This window comes from Ambystoma mexicanum, chromosome 6q, assembly GCF_040938575.1.
Source record: "Ambystoma mexicanum isolate Mex_15411 chromosome 6q, UKY_AmexF1_1, whole genome shotgun sequence".
NCBI classification, from domain to species: domain Eukaryota; kingdom Metazoa; phylum Chordata; class Amphibia; order Caudata; family Ambystomatidae; genus Ambystoma; species Ambystoma mexicanum.
Genome location: NC_090937.1, coordinates 1,213,095,804 through 1,213,121,285, shown reverse-complemented (window position 1 = coordinate 1,213,121,285; position 25,482 = coordinate 1,213,095,804).

The following is a 25,482-nucleotide window of genomic DNA, read 5'->3' as shown; positions in this document are numbered from 1 at the left end:
CTGCAAAGTATGGATGCTTGTCCAGTATGCAAGCACACAGGACTGCAAGGACATTCGTTGGCCTGCATATCAGGAGCTACTTGCAAAACAACCTTCCATGATATCAAAAGGATATCAACACATCATGCAAGTATAAGAAATCTAGTTTATAAACTGTATTATGCAAAACGTCCTGCTTTAGCACTAGACAATTTAAATAAGATTCTTCTACATGGTACACCAAAAGACCTACTAGAAGAAATCGAGTATATACAGAAAAAATATTTTGGAAATGAAACCCACTTACAACATGAATTAGCTGTCAACCAACTTCGTAACAAATCTGCACATGGCAACCTTTCACTACACACATACAAAAAAGAAATACTAAAATTTCAAAGCACTTCAGCTGAAGTACCAAACCACGTGTGTGGATGTTGCTGCAGAACGTTTTATAAAAGTAACACAAAAACTATAGACCTTTCATACAAAATAGAAGACAATGAAGATGCTAAATGGTTTGAATTAGCTCTCTACCTTATAGCAGAAAAAAAATACGAAATAACTGACCCCATAATACTTTGCAGTTACTGCATTACCAAACTTGACAACAACCAAACTCCTTCACGTGCTATCTCAAATAACTTGGAATTACATCCACTACCAAAACTCCTTCAACAACTTAATTTATATGAGAGCATCATAATTCAAACAGTTCATCCATTTCAAGCAATAATACGCTTTCAACCAAAAACTGCAAAATTACCTCCCTCTGAATTAGTGAAAGGTATTTGTGGAAAAATAGTGTATTTACCATTAGATCTAAAAGAAAATGTGCACACTCTAGGAGTGCAACGTCCAATGCAACAATCTTTAATTATCTTGGTAAATGGAGTACCTACAAAAGACAAACAAATTTGGCAACAACTGGTAGATTTACATAACGTTAGAGAAGCCCTGCAATATCTCAAAGAGAATAATGATTATTACAAAGAAATTAATATCAAAGAAAACTTGAAAGATACAACTGAAATAATTCAAGAGACACAAGAAACTGGTCAATTTGAGCTCCGAGATCCTGCTACAATAGCAAACACTTTAGACCATTATACAATTCACCCATTGCACTCTAATGACACCATAGAAGATGCACTGGAAACGTACCAAATGCGTCAAACAAAAGGATCACCAATCAGCATATGGGAAAAAAGTATAGAAGCATGTGCTTTTCCTCTACTCTTTCCTACTGGCAAAGGAGGAAGATACGATGATAGACCTGTTAAATATCAGCATCAGAATATCGCAGATTGCGAGAAAATGTGGAATACATATTCTACCTACCCTTTGAAAGTGAACTAGCAACTTTATGTTACGGAGTTGCACACATATTAAAATCAGGATCACACTTTCAAAATATGACAGCCACACAATTATTACAAAAAGTTCAACAAAAAAGATGAGGTTTTACAGGCAAATCTTACAAATCTACTAGCAAATATGCGAGGTACTAAAGAGTACTGGTTTCGACGCCATGGAGATGTACGCTGTATGATCAGAAACCTTGGCCCACCCACTTGGTTTGTTACATTAAGTTGCGCAGCATATGCATGGGAAGATTTACATGCTTTCCTACGCATATCAAACGAAAACAAAACAAACATAGATATACTAACACCTGGAGAACTTTGTTCTCAGGATCCTGTTAATGTTTCTAGATATTTTCACCATCGCTTCATTGCTATGCTACATTTTATTTGTAATAAAACTGTTCCTCCCCTTGGAAAAGTGCAACACTTCTTTTGGAGAAAAGAATACCAAGCCAGAGGAGCGCCACATGTCCACATGCTTTTATGGATTAAATATGCTCCTAAATTTGGTCAAGACAGTGATGCCACTGTTTTACAGTTTATTGAAAAATATGTCACTTGTGAAATTCCGTCAGAATCCACAAATAGTGATCTTCATGCAAAAATCTTACAATTCCAAAGACACAAATGTGGCAAATATTGTCGTCGCAAATACAAAAACAAAGGTAAATACTACGCCAAATGCTGATTTGGTTTCCCTAGACCAGTTACAAATACAGGTCAAGTAAACAACCTCATGCCTTCAGTTAGACATAGTGTTAAAGGTAAGTCACCTAAAAATACATATTGCATAAAAAGAAAAGAAGAAGAAAAATATATCAATGATTACAATGCAATCATTGCCCACTTGTGGAATTCAAACATAGATGTGCAGTACATTGCAGACAATTCTACTGCGGTTGCACTATATGTCACAGCATACTTAACCAAATCAGAAAAGACAGAGCTTCAAGACCTCTGGAATGACCTGTCATCAGATAAAACAGTGTCTCAGAAATTATACAGCTTGGGCATAAAAATGCTGTCCCATAGAGAATGTGGATCCTATGAAGCAGCTGATCGATTAACTGGTACTGCATTGTATGGTAAATCTGCAAATATAGTATGGCTAAGTCTTGGTCCAGCTAAATCTAGAAAAAGAGTTCTAAAATCATACGAAGATATAGAAACAATAGCCAAACATGATCCCAACAGCCAAGACATTTTAAAAAACAATTTATTGGACACATACTACCCAAACAGGAGTACCACTTTGGAAGCCATGTGTCTATACCACATAGCCCAAAACTACACATACACAAATAATATAAAACCTGATGAGCAAAACCGTAAATACAAAGTGACAAACTGTGATGGCAGCTTAGTAAAACTCACCAAACCAAATTAAATTAATCATATCAAATTGTCATTAAAGACTCCTCAACATAAAGAAATATATTACATGTCCCTGCTACAACTCTTCAAACCATGGAGAAAAGAAGAAGAAATACTAGATACCTATGACTCATATGAAGACTCTTTCAAAGCCAATGAAAGCAGTATAACTGATGTAAACTTTGCACAGTACAAAACAATGTTGCACAATGAACAGCAACACGAAGAGGAACTCCAGGCCCAACTAGATAAGGACACTCCTGACAGTAGTCAAACTTCTGTCACATGAAGCCAAGAACCACTGGGAGAACCACTAATAACAAATGAGGCACAATTAGCTATGATAGAAGTAGAAAACACCATGTGTCAGTATGAAGATAAGGAAGACTTAACTACACTACAATCAAAACTAAACAAAGAGCAACATAGCATTTTTGAAGAAATAACAAAAGAAATTGCACATGGTGTGCAACATGAAAACAAAGAATGCACCTGCCAAAATTACAAACCTATACTATTGTATATGACTTGTACAAAATGCAAACCATGCTAGATTATGCTCTACTTGCAATTCAGATAATCGCTCCACATTACTAATACAAACACATAGTAAATACGTAATACTAATGCTTCTACGTCACAATGCAGATGGTACGAAAAATAACTGCAAGCTGACTGGATTCACACATGGTCAAATATCACTTGGTAGGAAAACCTTCACAACAATAGGTGTAATCTACCACGCAGGAGCCACAACCAACTCAGGGCACTACACTGCATATATAAAAAAAAATGTGGATGGTTTGAATGTAATGATAGTACCGTTACTCTAAAGCAGAGATTACCAGCTAATCGTATTTAATGTTCTTAAAACCAAAATTTGATAACTGAACTGTACTTAAACCTTAAGTACACTTGTAGTAAAAAATTATAAACTGTCACAATATTTCAAAACCTATCTAACTGCCCAAAGATTCTACAACAACTGATCAGATAAATTAATACCACTCAAATAGAGCAAAAAATAGACAGTTAGAATACGCCAATTGGTATCTAACTGTCCCAAAATGTACAAATATGCGAACAGATAAATCAATACCATGAAATTATATCAAAACATAAACAGTTAGAATACGCCTACTGGTATCTAACTGGGCCAAAATTTTACAATATCCAAACAAATACCTAATATCTTACTGCTCACAAAAACTGAAACAATCCAATGCATAAAGCATTAGGCAGAAAGAACAAGTAAACGCGGAAAACAAACAAATAAATAAACTGTAGCATAACAGAAAAAGTTTTTTTTTTTTAATCCAACATGGATATTTTTTCTCCCACAGACCCAATGATTTTAGCAACAAACACAGAAACTTTGCAAATTGCACAGTACTCTGGTTTGTAATCTACTAAATATGAGGGTCAATAAAAAGAAGAAAATGTTGATTGTACAATGTAATAAGTCATAAAATACTAATACTAACATGCTATTTTCTTTTATTACAGAAATGAACAAGAAAAACATGGACTCCCGTTACTAAACCAAATAGTACGCATAACAAGATAAATACAACCATCGCACCATATCACACCCATACAAGCTTATAACATTGTTCCTTATAAATTAGTTTTTGACAAAAAAGTTAAAAGCCACTATGGGTGTGATATGCACCCAACATTCTATACCCTGGCCACAACCACTGCAGCATATCACACCCATAGATGCAAGCATTGCAACCATTTTATGTCCGCGGACAGGGGGAAGGTCCTAGGACACATTCAACTTGCCAGAGGACAATACAAACAGCGTCCTCAGGACACCCCCATTTTCTTTATGTACAAACATTTCAGGACACCGCGATTGTTCTTAAAACATTTTTACCTTGCCAACGAACAATACAGACAACGTCTCCAGGACACCCCCTGCAAACATTCCAAGACCCCACGAGTGTTCTTTGAACACTTTCAAGAAGACACCGAATCCATTCTGTTTATTTATGAACATTCCAGAACAGCCGTGTTGTCCGCAGACAAATCGAACACAACAAAAGCGTCTAGCACATAAATAAAATACAACTTTGAACCTATCTCATACTCCCCCTTACCCCCCAAAGACTTCACACCAACACACTCTACTAAATACACATTTTGAACAAACTTTCACCGCGCTGTCTGCGGACGTCCGCAAATGCAAGATAGCGGGCGTGACAGAAAATCTGACGCACATCATGCACCACGCCGCCCAATCAGCGAACACGTCGCATGTCCACGGACATGACGCAAGCCGCTGGGCCAATCGGGTGCTGTCCGCGGAGCAAACAGGGAAGTCCGTCCGCGAAGCGAACACAGATATCACTAATTTTTTTGCCTTACATTTTGGTCATTTTTTTAAAAACTACTGGACGGATTTACACCAAATTTGCAAAAGCATGCTTTCGGGACCAGGCCGGCGCAAATTTGGTGTAAATCCGTCCAGCGGTTCGGGCTGTAGCCATGCGCAAAGTTTTTTCCCATTCAGTCTATGGGAAAAAAAAAGTTTTGGGACCCCCCCGATAACCTTTCCCCCCCTGGACGAATCCTCACCAAACTTTGCAAAGAAATTCAGGGTGGGCCATATGCTTTGCAAAGTTTGGTGAGGATTCGTCCAGGGGGAGCGAAGTTATAAGCCACCCAAAAAGTGCTCTTCCTATGGAAACACCAACTTAACCATAACTACATGGCCACTACCGTGGCCATGTAATATATATTTATATAGCTGCACTATGCACTTTATTTTTGCATAGTTTGTCCCCCTTGTTAGGTTAACTTGCATTCTGTTACAAAGCTTTTGATATATTCCTTTCATCCTGAAGACCTGCTCTCTAACCTGGATTCTAATCTCCCCTTTGTCCTCAACTTACTCAAACCCTCTTCTTCCTTTGAACGGTCAACCATGCCATCCTGCTCAATCGTCTCTGTGATGAACTGGGTATCGCCAATCAGGCCCTGGCCTGGCTGACCTCATTCCTCCCTGATCGAACCTTGCAGGTCCTACTTGTTTCCTTCCTTTCCTCTATCTCACTCTCTACTTGTGGTGTTCCCCAGAGAGGTCTTAACTCTCTGCCGTTCTCTGCTCCAACTTTCAGCGCTATGCGGATGACACTCAGCTTGTATTTAGGCTCCTCTCTTCTCCTTCTCCCATCTCTAACTGTCTGTCTGCTATCCAGGAGTAGTTTGCCACCTAAAATCTCTCCCTTAATGCCAGTAAGATGGAGATTTTCCTCATTGGCACACCTGCACCCTCTATTCCTGTCACTCACTGGTAGGCCTCCCTTGGCCCTCTTCCTGCACCCACCTGTGAGGCTTAGAACCTCAGGGTCATCTTAGACTACACACTCTCCTTTTATCCTCACATCTCTGATGTCTCTAAGAAGTCAAATTACCAACTGCACCTCCTCAGAGGTATTCTTCCTATCATCTCCTTCCGCCAGAGCTCTGGTTCTCTCTAGGCTGGACTACTGCAACAGCCTCTTTCTAAATCTGCCTGCTTCTACTCTATGCCCTCTGCAACTCATCCAGAACAGGACTGTGAGACTTGTCATTGGCCTCAAGCCCAGGGATCGTATCTCACCAGCACTGAAATCTCTGCATTGGCTCCAAGTGGCTGCAAGGATTAAGTTCAAGACGCTCTGCATTGTCCACAAGGCCTTCTGGGGCCTGGGTCCTCAATACCTCCAACTCGCTCTTCGTAAATGCCTTCCAACTAGAGCTCTTCGCTCCTCCACCTCCAACTCCATCAGGGTCAGTCGCTTCTCCAAGCAAAGAGTTGATGGTAGATCTTTCTTCGGCTGGGGCCTCCCTCTAGGACAGCCTTCCTGCCTCTCTGAAACTCGAGGAGAACTATCTCTGGTTGCGAGACGCACCTCAGGACCTTCCTCTTTGCTTCTGCCTTCTCTCTTCCTCTCCCCTGCTGCTACCCCTGTCTGATACTGCACTGATCACCTGGCTACCATCTTATTTTGGGCCCAGGTCCCTACCCGCCAAGTTGCACACCAACACTGCCTCCAGTCATCCCTTGCACTTGGGTCTGTATCTGTAACCCTACATTCCCCCTACATGCACTTTGGAAACCTGCTGTCTGCACTTACCCTTGCACCTGCCTCCTGCTGGCAGCACTTCTTGTTATTGTTTTGATCCCATGTACATTACTGCTCCTCCCTTTTCCCCTGGCACTTTTCCCCTCCACCTTCCCTGCACGTGCGCAATCTCAATGTCACTTGGCTTAGTAAGATCGCTGTCTCTGTCCTCCCTCTCTTCCCCCTTACTTGTCTCGTCATGCCTTGAAACACCTGTATATAGGCGCGTTACAAATGCCATATTATATCCCTACGGATTTTATGCCTTTCAGACTGAGATTGCAATTGAAAATCTGTGCATTAGTATCCATATTTGGATCAACAGGTCTGCATTGAATTTTCAAAAATGTGTGTGTTTTAACATTGTAGAATACGTTTTGATCAATTGACATGTGTTTTCCATTTATGTTGTTGATTACATGTTATAGAGGAAATTGATCGCTCTTTGTTAGTGCATAGGGTGTCTAATAATGACTTTCTAATGTGTAATCCATGAAGTCGATTTCATTGCAAATGTCCAACATGTTTTTTCCATTCTTCAAGTAACTAACATAGTAAATGGACTTTGATAACCCACAAACCTTTGCAAATATGGTCATTAGTCACCATTTCACAATCTGCTTTTAGCATGTGAACAAGCAACATGTTTGTTGTTATGCCCGCTTTGCTATTTTTTAATGAAGATTACGTATTAAAGAGTTTTTGCCTACTACAGATTCATTTTGATCTTATTTTGAATGCCGTTCATAGGGTTTCACCTGACATTTCTGATATTAGTACAGGTCCTGTGGTAGCAGCCCTGTAGTTATGGTGAAGTTGCTCAACTCATTGAAAGAGCACTTTTTGGGTGGCTTATAACTTTCCTCCCCTGGGACGAATTTTCACGTTTATGACCCTCTCGCAATAATACTGCAATGAGTGGTGCAGTTTTGTAAAGGGGAGGCAAAGTTATAGCGGGACCCAAAATTTGTGGACATTCTCATAGGCGCAATGGAAACAAAAATGTGCTCATGTCTATGGCCAAAACCGCTGGATGGATTTTCACCAAATTTGCACCAGGAGTGGCGTCTTGGTCCCGAAAGTGTGCTTTTAGAAATTTAATGTAAATCTGTCCACTAGTTCTTTAAGAAACAACCAAAAAGTAGGTCAACACAAATTAGTTATTCCCGGGTCCAGTCTGTGGACTCACTTCCCAATTCAGGGTCTGTGTACATGTCTGTGCCAATCAGGGGTTGGTGTGATGTCGGCGGACAACGTGTATGCCCGCTGATTGGATGCACCAAAGCGTGAGGGGAATCATATTTTTTTAAACGGTTGACATGTTGGATGCGCAAACAGCCGCCGGTGTCTATGGATAGCGTGGTGGAGAAACAGTCTGGAAAATACATTTGGGGTTATGTGGCAGCTGAAAGAGGGGCTGGAAAGGGAGTGGAGTGGAATAAAGATGATATGGTGCTGTTCTTAAAGGAGAAAAAAGGGTGTGCAGGTGCTGCTGAGTCCGCAATCAATGTTAGTGTTCACTGACATTTTTTCAATTGCAGGTGGTCAGGGCGAGTTTTCTTATTTGAAGGTGTATTGTAAATATGTGTTATATAGTTTAGTTCTATTGTGGTGGTTGTGGCAAGTGGCCAGATTCTTGAGGGCATGGTAAGAGGCCAATACCCCATGAATATGGCCACTTGGCACACACACTATAGTAATATGTGTATAGTAATTATGGGTAATGTAGTGAGAGTCTAGAGTATTTGTCGTATGGTGGAAATGTATAATTGAAGTGTAGCATTTATGATTGTACTACAGTTGATAGTGCTCATGGAATATGTATTTGTATATACTTGGTGTGGTTAATTAGTTGCATACAGTAATAAAGCTGGAATCTATACAGGCCGATTCATGGAATTAATGTGCGCCGAAAATTCCGGCTCAGAGGTGCCAAAACGTGCGATTCGCAGTAAAAGTGTGAAATTCGCAGTGCAACTGCGAAAATCGCAGGGAAACCAGCACACATCGATTCATGGAAGTCCATGCGCAAGAAAAATGTTGGATGTGTGCTGAAAAAGTGCGCGGCGCATGCCGGCGCACAGGTCATCCAACGGCGTGCGCCACGGCCGCTGCGAAATCGCATATAGCGCGTCGCACATCACAAAAGTAGGCGGAACACGGGGCGTAACACTCGGAATGGGGAACAATGCGTGAAAATATGGGTGTCACGGGGGAAGTACAGGAGGCAAGTGCGCGGAACGCCCACACACTCGCCTACAACTCGTATTCATGGAATCGAATAGGGCAAACCAGAGCACGGTGAAAGATGCGCACAGGGCCAAACAAGTACACCACAGGAAAGCAGGCGGTAGCGTCCCTGCGCCTGAAATAAATGTGCGCCAAAAAAAGTGCGCTAACAAAAAGCACCCATATACAGCTATGATGAATGGTCCATACAGTGGCCCTCTAGGACAAATGAGGTGCAAAGGGGTACCGACAAATACCGACACCCGCTGTGTGAAAAATAGCGTGTCCGTGTATTACGGGGTTCGCGGGAAGTTCCACACGCGATTGGCCTGGGCACGTGTATTCCGGGGTGCGCGGGAAGTTTCCAACGCAAATTAGCAGGGTACATGTATTTCGGTGTGCGCGTGAAGTTCTACACGCAATTTCAGCAGAGTACGTGTACTCCGGGTGCGCGGCAAATTCCACACGCAAATCCAGCAGCCTACGTGCATTTCAGGGGTGCCGGGGAGTCCCACACGTGAATTGGCCATGTGGGTCCTCCCAGCTGTTCCTTCTACACCCTCCATGGCCCCTGCAGGCGGCCCACACCACAGGGGACTACCCTGCACCCCTGCACATGTCCCGCAGGCAGCCCATCCACCATGGCAATGCCCCGCAGCCAACCCACATGTCACCTTGAACTACTGCCCACCAACGCATGTCTCCCAGCACCCCCACACCCCAGCATCCAGGGTGACCCTCCATCAGGCCCCCACTCCTGTCCCCCTGTACCCCCACCCCCTTCATCCAGGGGCACCCTCCACCAGGCCCCCACTCCTGTCCCCCTGCACCCCACCCCCCTGCATCCAGGGGCACCCTCCACCAGGCCCCCACTCCTGTCCCCCTGTACCCCCACCCCCCTGCATCCAGGGGCACCCTCCACCAGGCCCCCACTCCTGTCTCCCAGCACCCCCACCCCCCAGCCGTGCAATTTGCCTGGGTACTTGTATTCCAGGGGTGCGCGGGTAGTCTCACATGCGATACCATCAGGGTACGTGTATTATAGGTCCATGTGAACTTCCACACGCGATACCAGCAGGGTACGTGTATTACGGGGTTCGCGAGAAATTCCACACGCGATTGCCCTGGGTCCGTGTATTTCGGGGTGCGCGGGAAGTTTCACACGTGAATTAGCAGGGTACATGTATTTCAGTGTGCGCGTGATGTTCCACGCGCAATTTCAGCAGGGTACGTGTACTCCGGGTGCGCGGCAAATTCCACACGCGATTCTAGCAGCCTACGTGTATTTCGGGGGTGCCGGGGAGTCCCACACTTGAATTGGCCATGTGGGTCCTCCCAGCTGTTCCCTCTACACCCTCCACGGCCCCTGCAGGCGGCCCACACCACAGGGGACTACCCTGCACCCCTGCACATGTCCCGCAGGCAGCCAATCCACGATGGACATGCCCCCCAGTCAATCCACATGTCACCTTGCACTTCTGCCCACCAACGCATGTCTCCCAGAACCCCCACGCCCCAGCATCCAGGGGCAGCCTCCACCAGGCCCCCACTCCTGTCTCCCTGCACCCCCACCCCCCAGCACTGTGGTGCACCCTCCACCAGGCCCCACTCATGTCCAACTCATGTCCCCCTGCACCCCCACCCCCCAGCAGTGCAGGGCACCCTCCACCAGGCCCCACTCATGTCCAACTCATGTCCCCCTGCACCCCCACCCCCCAGCAGTGCAGGGCACCCTCCACCAGGCCCCCACTCCTGTCTCCCTGCACCCCCACCCCCCACCAGTCAGGGGCACCTGCCAGCAGGCCCCCACTCCTGTCTCCCTGCACCCCCACCCCCCACCAGTCAGGGGCACCTGCCAGCAGGCCCCCACTCCTGTCTCCCTGCACCCCCAGCCCCCAGCACTGTGGTGCACCCTCCACCAGGCCACCACTCATGTCCAACTCATGTCTCCCTGCACCCCCACCCCCCAGCAGTGCAGGGCACCCTCCAACAGGCCCCACTCATGTCCAACTCATGTCCCCCTGCACCCCCACCCCCAAGCAGTGGAGGGCACCCTCCACCAGGCCCCCACTCCTGTCTCCCTGCACCCCCACCCCCCAGCAGTGCAGGGCACCCTCCACCAGGCCCCCACTCCTGTCTCCCTGCACCCCAACCCCCACCAGTCAGGGGCACCTTCCAGCAGGCCCCCACTCCTGTCTCCCTGCACCCTCACCCCCCACCAGTCAGGGGCACCTGCCAGCAGGCCCCCACTCCTGTCCCCCTGCACCCCCACACCCCTGCATCCAGGGGCACCTGCCAGCAGGCCCCCACTCCTGTCTCCCTGCACCCCCACCCCCTCCAGTCAGGGGCACCTGCCAGCAGGCCCACTTTCCTGTCCCCCTGCACCCCCACCCCCCCAGTCAGGGGCACCTGCCAGCAGGCCCCCACTCCTGTCTCCCTGCACCCCCACCGCCCCAGTCAGGGGCACCTGCCACCAGGCCCCCACTCCTGTCTCCCAGCACCCCCACCCCCCAGCCGGTGATTTGTATTCCAGGGGTGCGCGGGTAGTCTCACACGCGATACCATCAGGGTACGTGTATTATGAGTCCGCGTGAACTTCCACACACGATACCAGCAGGCTACGTGTATTACGGGGTTCGCGGGAAGTTCCACACGCCATTGCCCTGGGTACGTGTGTTAGGCGGAAACCTGTGCAGTTCCCTCTGGGATCACTGCAAAAGATTTAGGACTACATGTGTTTGGCAGTAAACCCACTTGGTAGCAGTCTGTACCACACAGATTCACTTGGTAGCTGTGGGTGAGCAGTCAGACTTCTCTCAAGAAGAGTTAAGCAGTATGTGGAGTATACAAGATAGGGCTATTCTTCACCGTAAGACAAGCAAACACGCAACGAGGCTCAGTGTAAAGATATTAAGGTATTTATTTATAACGAAACATCTATCAAAAACACTATGGCACTATCACGGCAAACAAATCAAACACAGTTACTCTACGAAGAAGAAACGATCAATCCCCATAGCAATATTTCGACAAGTCTAGGTTCTACCGGCACCACTTATTGACAGACAGAGGTGTATGCCTCAACCTAGATGGCACTCTAATATTAGTTAGGACGGGAGAGAAAAATAAGCAGGTTATGAATTCAACACAGTTCAATACTTCACGGGAATAAAATGCAGGGCAAGAAGGCAAGAACCACAATAAATCATAAAGTTCAGAGGCCAGGCCCACTTGGAGAGAGGCAAGGCGATTTGTCCCAAAAAGTCTCTAGTGGAGATGCGTTCGAGTCTGTGTAGCAAATTGATATCGCAGATTGAACCAGTTCAGAACAATACGTGAGAAAGCTTGGAGGCAACCCAACGGAAAGGAGATGATTAAGACACCTCACTCAAACTGGTCGAAAGGGAAGCCAGGCGGACACGGTACCTTGTTTGTGGAGAGACAGCTCCGGCGGGGGCAGTTGTTCCTGGTGGTGGATGCACGTTGGGTCTTTGCCAAGAGTAGAGATGATTTCGTCGTCGAAGAAAAGTGAAGTCCGGTGCACTACCAGGGAAGAGACCAGCCGCCGAGTGCTCCGTCACAAGGCACCACCTTTTGGTCGCGGTACAGGGGTAGTGGCTATCCGGTTGCCGAGGTGCTCTGCACGGGCAATTCGACCACTGCGTCCTGAGGCGACTAAAAAGCAAAGGGGACTGGTTGTTCCCACCAGCCAGGGGAAGAGACTCTCCGGCAGAGAGATCTCCTCTGTCGTCGGGAAGTGGTGAGTCGGTTCCGCAGGGCTCCAGCGGAGGTGTCGTCGTGCAGGTCGGCTCAGCGTTACCCTCGTCGGATTCTTAGGTCCTGTGGCGACTTCTGTGGTAACCCAGACAGAATGGCACCACTTTGGAGGGTCTCTGTACACAGCCCGCCAAAAGTGGAACAAAGGGCTCGACCTTTGGTTTAGGAGTCACAGAGACGAACACAGACGCCATTTTACAAACCGAGTTCTGGCAGAAAATACCATCCGATAAACTTATTTAAGATAAGTAGACCGGTGGTACGTTAGAGATTAACGAGAAAAAGTATCAATCTCCAACAATGGGACGAATCCCATAGGGTTATGTTCGGGGTCGAACATAACAAGTAGTTTCCACTGCCACCAGCCAAAACTCGACGAGGGGGGACGGGACAGTGCCCCCTCGAATAACAGATCCAGGAGTAATCGAATTACCCCAACTAGTACCTCCACAATAAGATGGTTTGTACTAGTTCTGTTAGTAAATTTAGGTCTAGTAAAGCCAATGGTGACTTTACATGCCCGGGGAGACGGTAGTCAGTCCCCGGGTATGGAGTCTATGGTGGGGGTCCGCTAGGACACCCCAGTGCTGTGGCACGTAGGGTGCGGTGTAACACACATAGAAAAGCATATGAGACCCTATGGAGTAAAAGACCCCATAGCCCATCGAACACATTGACATTCAAAGGAATTACACACATACATGTCCAAGAGTGGGAGAAAAAGAGTCTCACTCTTGGCAGGATGGAAAACAACAAACTCCAGAAATCCAGCAAAGCTGCTGGGGGACTCACTAGGTTAGGAAATTCAGCCTAAACAGAGAATTCTCCCTAACACTCGCCCCCCCAGACTAAGGGACAGGAGGATTTAATCCACTCCTGGATGAATCTCATACCTCTAGTCGATGATATAAATCCTAGAGAGACCATCAGCATTTTGGTGGTGACACCCTGACCTGTGCTCAATGGTGAAATCAAACCCTTGCAGGCAGATCGACCATCTCAATAGTTTTGGGTTTTCCCCTTTCATTTGCATTAACCATCTCAAGGGTTGGTGGTCAGTCTGAATGACACAAGTAGAACCATACAAGTACGGCCTAAACTTCTTCAGAGCCCACACGATAGCAAAGCACTCTCTTTCGATTGTTGCCCACCTTGTTTCAGGATCCTTCAGCTTGCGGCTGAAGAAGCAAACGGGGTGCTCCCTACCTTTCCCATCCAGTTGACTGAGTACGGCACCTATTCCTACATTTGAAGCATCTGTCTGCACAATGAAGTGTTGGTGGTAATCAGGAGCTCTGAGTACTGGGGCTTGGCAAAGAGCCTTTTTCAGGTTTTCAAAAGCCTGATTGCACTCCTCGTTCCATTTAACCTTTTTAGGAAATTTGGGCGAGGAGATGACATTCAGTGGAGAAGCTATGGTCCCATAGTTCTCTATGAAATTCCTGTAATACCCAGTGAGGCCTAGGAAGGCTCTCACTTGGGTTTGAGTAGTCGGTGTTGTCCAATTTTGCACAGCTTCAATCTTACTGAGCAAAGGGCTTATTTCTCCACCTCCTACCTCATGTCCAAGATAGACTACCTTACTCTGTCCAATTTGGCATTTACTCGCCTTTATGGTCAGATTGACTCGTCCAAGAGCCTGCAAAACATCTCTCAGGTGGGTTACATGTTCTTCCCAGGAATTGCTGAACACTGCGATGTCATCCAAGTATGCCATGCAGAAGTCCTCCATCCCATTCAGAACGTGGTTTACCATCCGTTGAAACTTAGCAGGTGCATTCTTCAATCCGAAAGGCATTACCTTAAACTGGTATAAGCCAACGGGGGTAGAAAATGCAGTTTTCTCCTTGGCATGGTCGGTCAGGGCTATTTGCCAATAGCCTGACGTCAAGTCAAATGTGCTGAGGAACTTGGCGGCGCCAAGTTTATCCACCAACTCATATGTTCTTGGCAAAGGGTGGGCATCAGTCTTGGTGACTGCATTAAGAGCTCTATAATCCACGCAGAATCTAAGTTCTTTAGATCCGGCCTTTGGTACTAACACAACTGGGCTAGACCATGGACTAGTAGAGGGCTCTATTACCCCGAGATCGAGCATCTTGCTGACCTCACCTTTGATGTGGGTTCGTACGTTCTCTGACATTCGGTATCCTCTGCTTTTGACCGGCAGACAGTCACCAGTGAGTATGTCGTGCTGGCCCCAAGGGGTCAAGCCTGGTGAAAGCGAGAACAGAGAGGCAAACTGTTTCAACATAGATTTGCACTCTTCTTGTTGCTCGGGTGTCAGATTGGAGGAGAGATTTACTCCTTCAATTTTTTCATCTAAAGGTAAGCCTCTGAAGAGATCCGGAAGAGCTTCACTCTCTTCTTCTTCCTCGGATGATGCTAGAAGCAACGCTCCTACATCGGGTCTTGAGACATACGCTTTGAGTCGGTTGGTGTGGAAGACTGTCGGAGCCTCCTTGGGATTGCCCAAGTCCACCAGATAGTTGACCTCTCCGAGTTTACCCACAACTCTGAAGGGTCCCATCCACTTATCTTGCAAGGCCCTCTGCCTTGTTGGGATCATAACGAGAACGAGCTGGTCTTGAGCGAACTCAACCATGTTAGCCTTTTGATCGTGCCAGTGCTTGACCAATGCTTGTCCAGCTTTCAAGTTATCGCTTGCTTCCGTCATCATGTGCGACATTCTCCTCCGGAGACCTATCACATAGTCAGTCACTCTGACTGGCTTGGGGGAAGGAGCACTCTCCAACCCCTCCTTAATCAGGGCCAATGGACCTCTGACGGGATGACCATAGAGAAGCTCGAAGGGAGAGTAACCTACTCCCTCCTGAGGGACTTCTCTATAAGCGAAGAGAAGGCATGGCAGTAGAAGGTTCCACTTACGCTTAAGGGGTTCTTCTAAAGCACCTATCATGCTCTTCATGGTTCGGTTGAACCGTTCTACCAACCCATTGGTTTGTGGGTGGTAAGCTGTTGAGAACTTGTAAGTAACTCCACAGGTTTTCCACATGGCTTTCATGTAGTGGGACATAAAGTTTGACCCCCTGTCAGAGATTACTTCCTTTGGAAACCCGACCCTAGTAAAAATACCAAGGAGGGCCTTAGCCACAGCCGGAGCTGTAACAGTCCTCATAGGAATTGCCTCAGGATACCTAGTAGCATGGTCTACTACAACAAGTATAAACCTGTTGCCTGGTGAGGTTGGAGGATCAAGGGGACCAACAATGTCAATCCCTACTCTCTCAAATGGGACTCCCACAACTGGGAGAGGCACTAAAGGTGCCACATTCTTGGAGCCAACCTTACCAGAGGTCTGGCAGGTGTGGCAGCTAATGCAGTGTTTTTCCACTTCGGCCCCCATCTTCGGCCAATAGAAGTAGAGAGAGAGCCTTTCCTTAGTCTTCTTGAAACTCAAGTGACCAGTCAAAGGAATCTCGTGGGCTAACTGCAAGAACTGTGGTCTGTTCTCTTGGGGTACTACAAGTCGTTTGTAGTCTCCAGGTGCAGACTCGGTCGGTTCACTGTAGAAGAGGCCATCTTCCCAGTGCAACCTGTATTTCCCAGGCTCTTGCCCTTCAGCCTGAGCTTCTGCCTGGTGGCGAAGACCTTCCAGAGTTGGACATTCCCTCTGCTCCTTACTGAAGTCGGCCCTGCTGGGTCCACCTTCTGCCAGTAAAGACTGCAGCTCAGGATGGTCAACAGGATCCAGATCTCCAATGAGTTCCTGGCCTTCCATTAGCTCTTCCTCAGAGTCTAATTCTACCACACAGGGTTGTACCTCCCTCTCAGCCTCTGCTGCAGGTGGAGTTACGGGTGTAACTTTGGACAACCGCGGGGAAGTCCGTGTTGACTGCACTGGAATGCTGGCTGCTGGTTTCGGGATAGAAGTCTTAGGTTGCCCTTTCGCTTCTGATTTCTTGGAGACAGCGGCCGACAATTCCAGTGGAGCAGGAGTGATTTCTTTCCTCATCATCTCCTGGAGAGTACCGCACATGGTCCTCTCTCTTGTGGGTCTGGTTAGCTCCTGTAACCGTTTACTAGGAGGTCTGGGAGTATGCGATACAACTCCGAGAGTTTTCAAATCGTTACCCAACAGTACGCGTCATGGTACCTCACTCTGTATGCTGACAGGTATCTTCACAGTCATGTCGTTACACTGGATGAGAACTGGTAATTGGGGAAGCATCTGCACAGGCCCTCCAGCTAACTTGGTGAGGCGTTTGGGTGCCTTAGCAACATCCTCAGCCTGAAAAAATGATTTATCCACCACAGTTATGCTGGCCCCAGTGTCCCTAATGGCAGGAGTCTCCTGACCATTCGCCTGGACACTGTCCTTATAATACTCTTTAGTATTATCGGGGATAGAATTATAGACATCTAGATTCTGTTGTTCCCACAACCCCAGAGATACTAAAGAAACGCTGGCTGAGACTCCAATGGGTTCGTCAGCTAGCAGTAGAAAGTTTCCACTTGCCATTTGGACTTCCTCCTCTGGAGCGAAGGCTAAGGAGACAAGCTGGACCCCTGAAGGTTTACCCTTACATCTGGGATCTCCTTTCACGTGGTCAGTCGAGCCACAAACAAAGCATTTACCGAATGCTTTCTGGAATGGTGGCTTGTTCTGACCTCCTTCCGGTTTGGCACCAGAAGACACACTATTCTGCCGTGGTTTTCCTTGTGGCTTACCCTTCTGGTTTTGTTTGGGGCCCTCTTTGGAATTTGAGTTATTAGAATTCTCTTTTGAGTCTTTTTTAGGCTGTTTTCCCTCATCCTTTTTCTGAGTTGCCACAGAATCCTTATGAGTAGCGCTGTTGGCAACCCATAAGTCAGCAGCCTTAGCCAGCCTCCGCGAATCCAATTCCTTTGAATCAGCCAAGTGCTGTCTGAGCTCAGGAGAACAGGCATCATAAATAGACTCCAACATAAAAAGATTCCTCATACACTCACAAGTGTTCACTTTGTAACCCTTAATCCATCCCTCTAAGTTTTTCAACCCTTCACTCACCCAGGTAGCCAAAGGGGTACCATCATGCTTTTTGAGGGTTCTAAACATCTTAAGATACTGGGAAGGGGTCTTTCCGAATCTAGCTATCAAAGCTAGTTTCACACTTTCGTAATCCGTCTTATCCGCCTCCCCCTATTCCATTACCACATCAGTCGCACCAGGAGGGAGCCTAGAGAACAACCAGGGAAGTAAATCATTCCCGGTGATGTCCTGGAGCCTATGATTGTACTCAAACAGTTTCAACCAATCCAACACATCCAATCTCGGTTCATACATACCCACTAATTCCTTCGGCATCCGGGGTCTTTTGGGACTGGAGCTCCTAGAGGAACCAGAGGAGAGAGAAGCATTTTCCATAGACAACTTTTTCATCTCTAACTTGTGATTAAGTTCTATTTCCCTGAGTCTTAACTCAGCTTGCTTCTGCTCAGCCTGGGCATTCATCCGTCTGAACTCGAGCTCTTGGTTTCGTTCAGATTGAGCGAAGAACCGTTTGTATTCTAATTCGAGCTTCATTTTTTCAAGTTCAAAATAAGCAGGGTTACTTGTGGGACCTGGTATGGGCCCCGTAGGCACAGCTGGTAAGGCAGGTAGAGGAGCAGGGGAGACAGTTTCGTTAGCCTCTCCGTCCTCGTCAGCCTCTTCATCGCTATCATCAGAATTACAATTTAGATCAACACCATCACTGTTATCTACATTTGCTGGAGCAATTGGTTCCTCTGAACCAGTACCCAGACTTTGGTTTGCCAGCAATCTCTCTATTAATTCTAACTTCTTGCCTCTTACAGAAAGATTCTCTTGCCTACAGAGAGCTCGCAAACTCTTAATATTTTCACCTGACAAGGATTCTTGACTGTAAGTTTCCATCGTAGACATGTTTTTGAAAGTTGCTTTTTAGTGCTAAGTTTTGTGGTTAGTTATCCTAAAGTGTCGAAAAGCACTCTAAACTGTATACTCGATACAAATCCCACCGCTGTACACCAGTGTTAGGCGGAAACCTGTGCAGTTCCCTCTGGGACCACTGCAAAAGATTTAGGACTACAGGTGTTTGGCAGTAAACCCACTTGGTAGCAGTCTGTACCACACAGATTCACTTGGTAGCTGTGGCTGAGCAGTCAGACTTCTCTCAAGAAGAGTTAAGCAGTATGTGGAGTATACAAGATAGGGCCATTCTTCACCGTAAGACAAGCAAACACGCAACAAGGCTCAGTGTAAAGATATTAAGGTATTTATTTATAACGAAACATCTATCAAAAACACTATGGCACTATCACGGCAAACAAATCAAACACAGGTACTCTACGAAGAAGAAACGATCAATCCCCCTAGCAATATTTCGACAAGTCTAGGTTCTACCGGCACCACTTATTTACAGACAGAGGTGTATGCCTCAACCTAGATGGCACTCTAATATTAGTTAGGACGGGAGAGAAAAATAAGCAGGTTATGAATTCAACACAGTTCAATACTTCACGGGAAGAAAATGCAGGGCAAGAAGGCAAGAACCACAATAGATCATAAAGTTCGGAGGCCAGGCCCACTCAGAGAGAGGCAAGGCGATTTGTCCCAAAAAGTCTCTAGTGGAGATGCGTTCAAGTCTGTGTAGCAAATTGTTATCGGCAGATTGAACCAGTTCAGAACAATACGTGAGAAAGCTTGGAGGCGACCCAACAGAAAGGAGAGGATTAAGACACCTCACTCAAACCAGTCGAAAGGGAAGCCGGGCGGACACGGTACCTTGTTTGTGGAGAGACAGCTCCGGCGGGGGCAGTTGTTCCTGGTGGTGGATGCACGTCGGGTCTTTGCCAAGAGTAGAGATGATTTCGTCGTCGAAGAAAAGTGAAGTCCGGTACACCACCAGGGAAGAGACCAGCCGCGGAGTGCTCCGTCACAAGGCACCACCTTTTGGTCGCGGTACAGGGGTAGTGGCTATCCGGTTGCCGAGGTGCTCTGCACGGGCAATTCGACCACTGCGTCCTGAGGCGAATAAAAAGCAAAGGGGACTGGTTGTTCCCACCAGCCAGGGGAAGAGACTCTCCGGCAGGGAGATCTCCTCTGTCGTCGGGAAGTGGTGAGTCGGTTCGGCAGGGCTCCACCGGAGGTGTCGTCGTGCAGGTCGGCTCAGCGTTAACCTCGTCGGATTCTTAGGTCCTGTGGCGACTTCTGAAGATCCAGTCCCAAAAACCCTGCTTTTATGCAAAAAACCCCCATTCATTCAGCCTAGCTGTCAATCAACACATGCTAAGTGGTGAGCGAGAGGCTCACCACTTGGGCCAATAACTCTAGAGTGTGACCGGAGTTGGCAAGGCAACTCGGTCCAGGGTGCCTAAACCCCCTCCCACACCCCTGTGGTAACCCAGACAGAATGGCACCACTTTGGAGGGTCTCTGTACAGAGCCCGCCAAAAGTGGAACAAAGGGCTCAACCTTTGGTTTAGGAGTCACAGAGACGAACACAGACGCCATTTTACAAACCGAGTTCTGGCAGAAAATACCATCCGATAAACTTATTTAAGGTAAGTAGACCGGTGGTACGTTAGAGATTAACGAGAAAAAGTATCAATCTCCAACAATGGGACGAATCCCATAGGGTTATGTTCGGGGTCGAACATAACAAGTAGTTTCCACTGCCACCAGCCAAAACTCGATGAGGGGGGACGGGACAGTGCCCCCTCGAATAACAGATCCAGGAGTAATCAAATTGCCCCTACTAGTACGTCCACAATAAGATGGTTTGTACTAGTTCTGTTAGTAAATTTAGGTCTAGTAAAGCCAATGATGACTTTACATGCCCGGGGAGACGGTAGTCAGTCCCCGGGTATGGAGTCTATGGTGGGGGTCCGCTAGGATGCCCCAGTGCTACAGCACGTAGGGTGCGGTGTAACACACATAGAAAAACATATGAGACCCTATGGAGTAAAAGACCCCATAGCCCATCGAACACATTGACATTCAAAGGAATTACACATATACATGTCCAAGAGTGGGAGAAAAAGAGTCTCACTCTTGGCAGGATGGAAAAAAACAAACTCCAGAAATCCAGCAAAGCTGCTGGGGGATTCACTAGGTTAGGAAATTCAGCCTAAACAGAGAATTCTCCCTAACAACGTGTATTTCGGGGTGCGCGTGAAATTTCACACGCGAATTTGCAGGGTACGTGTATTTCGGTGTGCGCGTGAAGTTCCACATGCGACTGGGCCTGTGAGAGTGGGGTACGTGTATTCCAGGGGTGGGCGGGAATATTTACTTGCGACTGGGCCTGGGAGAGCGTGTTACATGTATTCCTGGGGTGGGTGGGAAGATTCACACGGTCGCCTACAATGCGCCAAAAAATAAATGGTCTAATCCTGAAACACGTACGCCAGCATGAAGCAGGCGCACGTCCCGCGCAGCATAAAAGAGTGCGCAAGCAACAAACAAGCTCAGACGCCAGGATGAATATACCGTTCCTAGCAGCAGTGGCCGTGGGATACTACAGGAGGAGGAGAAGGATAGTCAGGGCCAGAATCTTCACACCCAGAACCAGCCTATTTGGTATGTCTGATGACCAGGTGTATGGGAGGTACAGGTTTCCACCACACATAATACTCGACCTGGTCAGTGAGTGGGAGGATGACCTCAGATCACCCACCCTGTGCTCCCAAGCACTCAGCCCCCTGGAGAAGGTCCTCAATGTACTGCACTTCTTGGCTACCGGATCATTTCAGCGGACAAGTGCCATAGTGGGGGGTCTCACAGGCCACGCAGTCACGGTGCCTACACCAGGTGTTGGCCATAATCACTGCACGCCCATCTGTCCGCAGGCACATATACCTGCCCAGAACACCTGCAGAAAGGCAGGCTGTCAGCCAGGATTTCTACAGGGTGGCACAATTCCCAAAGTGCTAGGTGCCATTGATTGCACCCATGTGGCTCTACGTCCCCCCAGGGCATCTGAGCACATCTATAGAAATCGCAAGCACTGGCATTCCATCAACGTCCAGGTAGTATGTGATGCCAAGGGAATCATCACCTCAGTATATGCCAACTATCCAGGGTCCACCCACGACAGCTTCATTTACAGGATGTCAACCCTAAACTGGGACATGGAAGCTGGGCGGCATGGTGATGCATGGCTGCTTGGTGAGTAGAAATGCCACAGCACACGCATGCATGACAGATAGAGAGTAATGCCAATACCCCACTAATGATCCCCATCACCACCTCCCCAGGGGAGAGTGCCTACCCTCTGAGCACACACATGATCACGCCAATTCGGAACCACATCACGCCTCCCGGGGTAAGATACAACACAGCCCATATTGCAACACGGGGCATAGTGGAGCGCACATTCGGAGTGCTCAAGTCACGCTTTCGCTCCCTTGACCGTTCTGGTGGGCAGCTGTTATACGCTCTCCCAGTAGTGTGCAGGATCATAGTGGCAGCATGTGTCCTGCACAATGTTGCAACACGCCAGTGGCTGGCTGTGGACATGGTGGTGCCCCCATATCCCCAACCACATGCACGCCCGCTGCGCATGGGAGGGGAAAGGGCACGGGGTGAGGCAGCCCGTACGCCGCTGGTGGCTAATTACTTCACACAGAAAGCACACCCCTGTGGAGTGCACACAGCCCTTGCACATACTTTCTGACAATCAATGATGACTCAATCTGACAAGTCTGATGAATCAAGTGACAGTCAACTGTCAGTACCATAGCAGCCTGAGATTGTTCACCTGGAAGTGTCACAATGTGTGCATCCCTACCTACACAAACACCACCAATGCAGTGTCATCAAAAGACACACTTCCATGTAGCAAAAATGAATACCCACTTGCAAAATACAACATGAGAACAGTGCTATGTCGCAACCCCTCCCCGGCACGGCCACACAGCACACCATGGCATGTCATGCAATGTGAGAGCAAACAAATTAATCCCCACAACATGACCCAAGTGTCACCAACTACAGTGTCCCTAATGGAAACTGGCCACACATGAAATGCTCACAGTAATGCAGGACCAACAACACACATTAGCAAATACTTACCAACAATACCAATCACCTACACAACCTCCATCCTACCATAAACATGACAGTACGGACTTAAAAAATTGGTAGCCTCACTACCTGATAATGCCAGTACTTCGAACACTTCCAACTATACAGTGTTAGCGCCACGCAAGAGTGTAGGTGCACTGCTTACAACATGGACTCCAGTTCCAAAGTAGATCGCCTTGTGAAGACATGAGAAATGGACCTACAAATTAGGAGGATGAGAAGGATGCAGAGGCACATATCAATACACCATGCAGTGTACAATACAACAACAATATGCACTAGGAATGTATACACAGTATTGACTACAGACTGGCCACACATCATATGGGAGTCCAACGTCACCGTGTAAGTCAATGTCACTTGGGCACACCCTTTGCAAGCCCATGGAAGCAGGAGGGGTGTGTCACACAAACCCAAGCATCTGACCCAAATTCAGGACAAGCCTGCATGTACCCAGCCATAATATAGCGTATGCCCATGGGAGCCACACAAGGCAACACACTGTCGAAAAAATCAAGATTCAAAAAGAAAAAAATAAATAAATAAAACAAAAACAAAAATCAAAAATCAAAAATCAAAAATCAAAAATGGCAATGAATGGGCCCAGTGGTGTAGGGGAGGCCACCCAGGAGATCCGAGAACAGGGTGCACACCAAAACCCACCTGTGTGCATCTTGCGAAAAAAAAAACACCTCCATGGGCTCATGGCCTGCACCGCTACCCTATTGTGGGAGAATCGCTGCTGTCGCTCTCCTCTCCCTCTGCAGCTGCATCAGGAGGTGGTGGCTCTATGGGAGGCAGCCCACGCAAAGCCCTAGTCTGGTCCTCCATGGCAGCAAGCTTGCGGGTGTGGAAGGTCAGGTTCTGGAGGATAATTGTGCGTAGGTCCCCATGCAACAACTCGCGGGATGCCCGGACCTCCGCCCTAGTTGCCTGCATCTCAGCTGAGAGCGTACTTGTGAGCCGCTCCAGCTGATGTCCTGTCCTCGTGTTAGCTGAAGCCTCAAGCTCAACCAGAGTTGCCCTGAGCTGACAGAGTTCCACCCTCAGGGCTTCCCTGTGGCCCTGGGACTCAATAGAAATGGCTTCCCGCAGAGTCTCCAGTGCCGCCCGCCTGTCCCTGTTGGACGCCAACATGTCCTCCCTGTGTGACTGGCTAATGGAGTCTGTTGCCTGCTGTAGTTGTTCAATTAGCCTTTCTTGGGGGACAATGGAAGTGGCCACCCTATCCATGGCCTGAGCCATCATCTTAGTTGATGCTGCCTGTTGATTTGCCATACCGTATATGGATTGCTCCCATGCGGTATTGCCAGGTGGCGGACGGCCACCGCGTCGGCGGGCACCACACCTGTCTGGGGCAAGGAGAACTGCGCCTTGCTGTGCCGGCACTGCCTGAGGCTGCAGGACTGCATTCCCCCTCTGATCTGCAGGCCCAGGAACAGGATCAGATGTAGCGGAGTGTGACCCTGCATCCGTAAACCCCAAAGGCGGACCTACCAACACTGACATCCCCATTGAGGGTTCTACCCCTGGTGCAGGTGGGTTGGACAGTACAGAATCCCTCCCAGAAACACTTACCTGCGACGGCACATAGGTCTCATAATCCGAATCGACACCTGAATAGAGCTCGGGGGAGGTGCACCCAGAGACACCCCTTGAGATGACGGCCTGCAGCAAGTGTGGGTTCTCACCCACCACCACACCACGTCCCTCACTGGTGCCCGCTCGGGCCTGAGACCCCTCCTGGGTCTGCACCATCTCCACAACCCCAGCAGTATCAAGTGCGTCATGCCCTGCAAAGACATGAAAGAAAAGAAATGGGAACAGGCATTAGCACCATGGAACACAATTCGGGCTGAGAAGCAACAGAAACAGTACTTCATTGACACATGTACCACATTACTACAACCCTCCCATGCATGCACTGTCACTGCGTATGAAGGGGAGGCAAATGGCACACATTGGTGACACCAAGATGGAAGACCAACAAATTTGGTGCATGCTGCCTAACAGTGCCATCACACATTGGCCTGTGATTGGCATGTCCAATACACATACATGACACATGCCATCACACAGATGGCATGTACCCTATCCATGTCACACATGTGACAATAGGACTGAGAAATGCCTAGTGAAAGTGGTGGAATGCAGACAATCAGCCTGAATGAACACAGAATAACATGCGACTATGTTGTGGCAAGATGACAATTCAAGGGCAACTGGCGTGAGGTTGGGCTGAATGTCTACTGTTGCCAGAAGGGATACTGCAACACCCAAATCCTGGTGCGCAGAATGTATTGGATGAAGCACATGGGTGACCCAAACCACTCAGGCACACCCCCCCTCACCTGGCACTCAATCAGAAGCACTCACACACACGCCATGCACATGGATGACACACACATGCATGTGCACTAACCGGACAATGCCTCGTAATCTGGCCGGTCTCCCATGCCTTGGATCTGTTCCTCCATGACGTAGGTCCCAGCAACATACTCATGTGGAGTGAGTTCTATGTCCTCGGCCGGAGACCCACCTCCAGTCACTAGAGTTGCGGCATGACTTGAGGCCAGCTTTTTCTTTGCCCT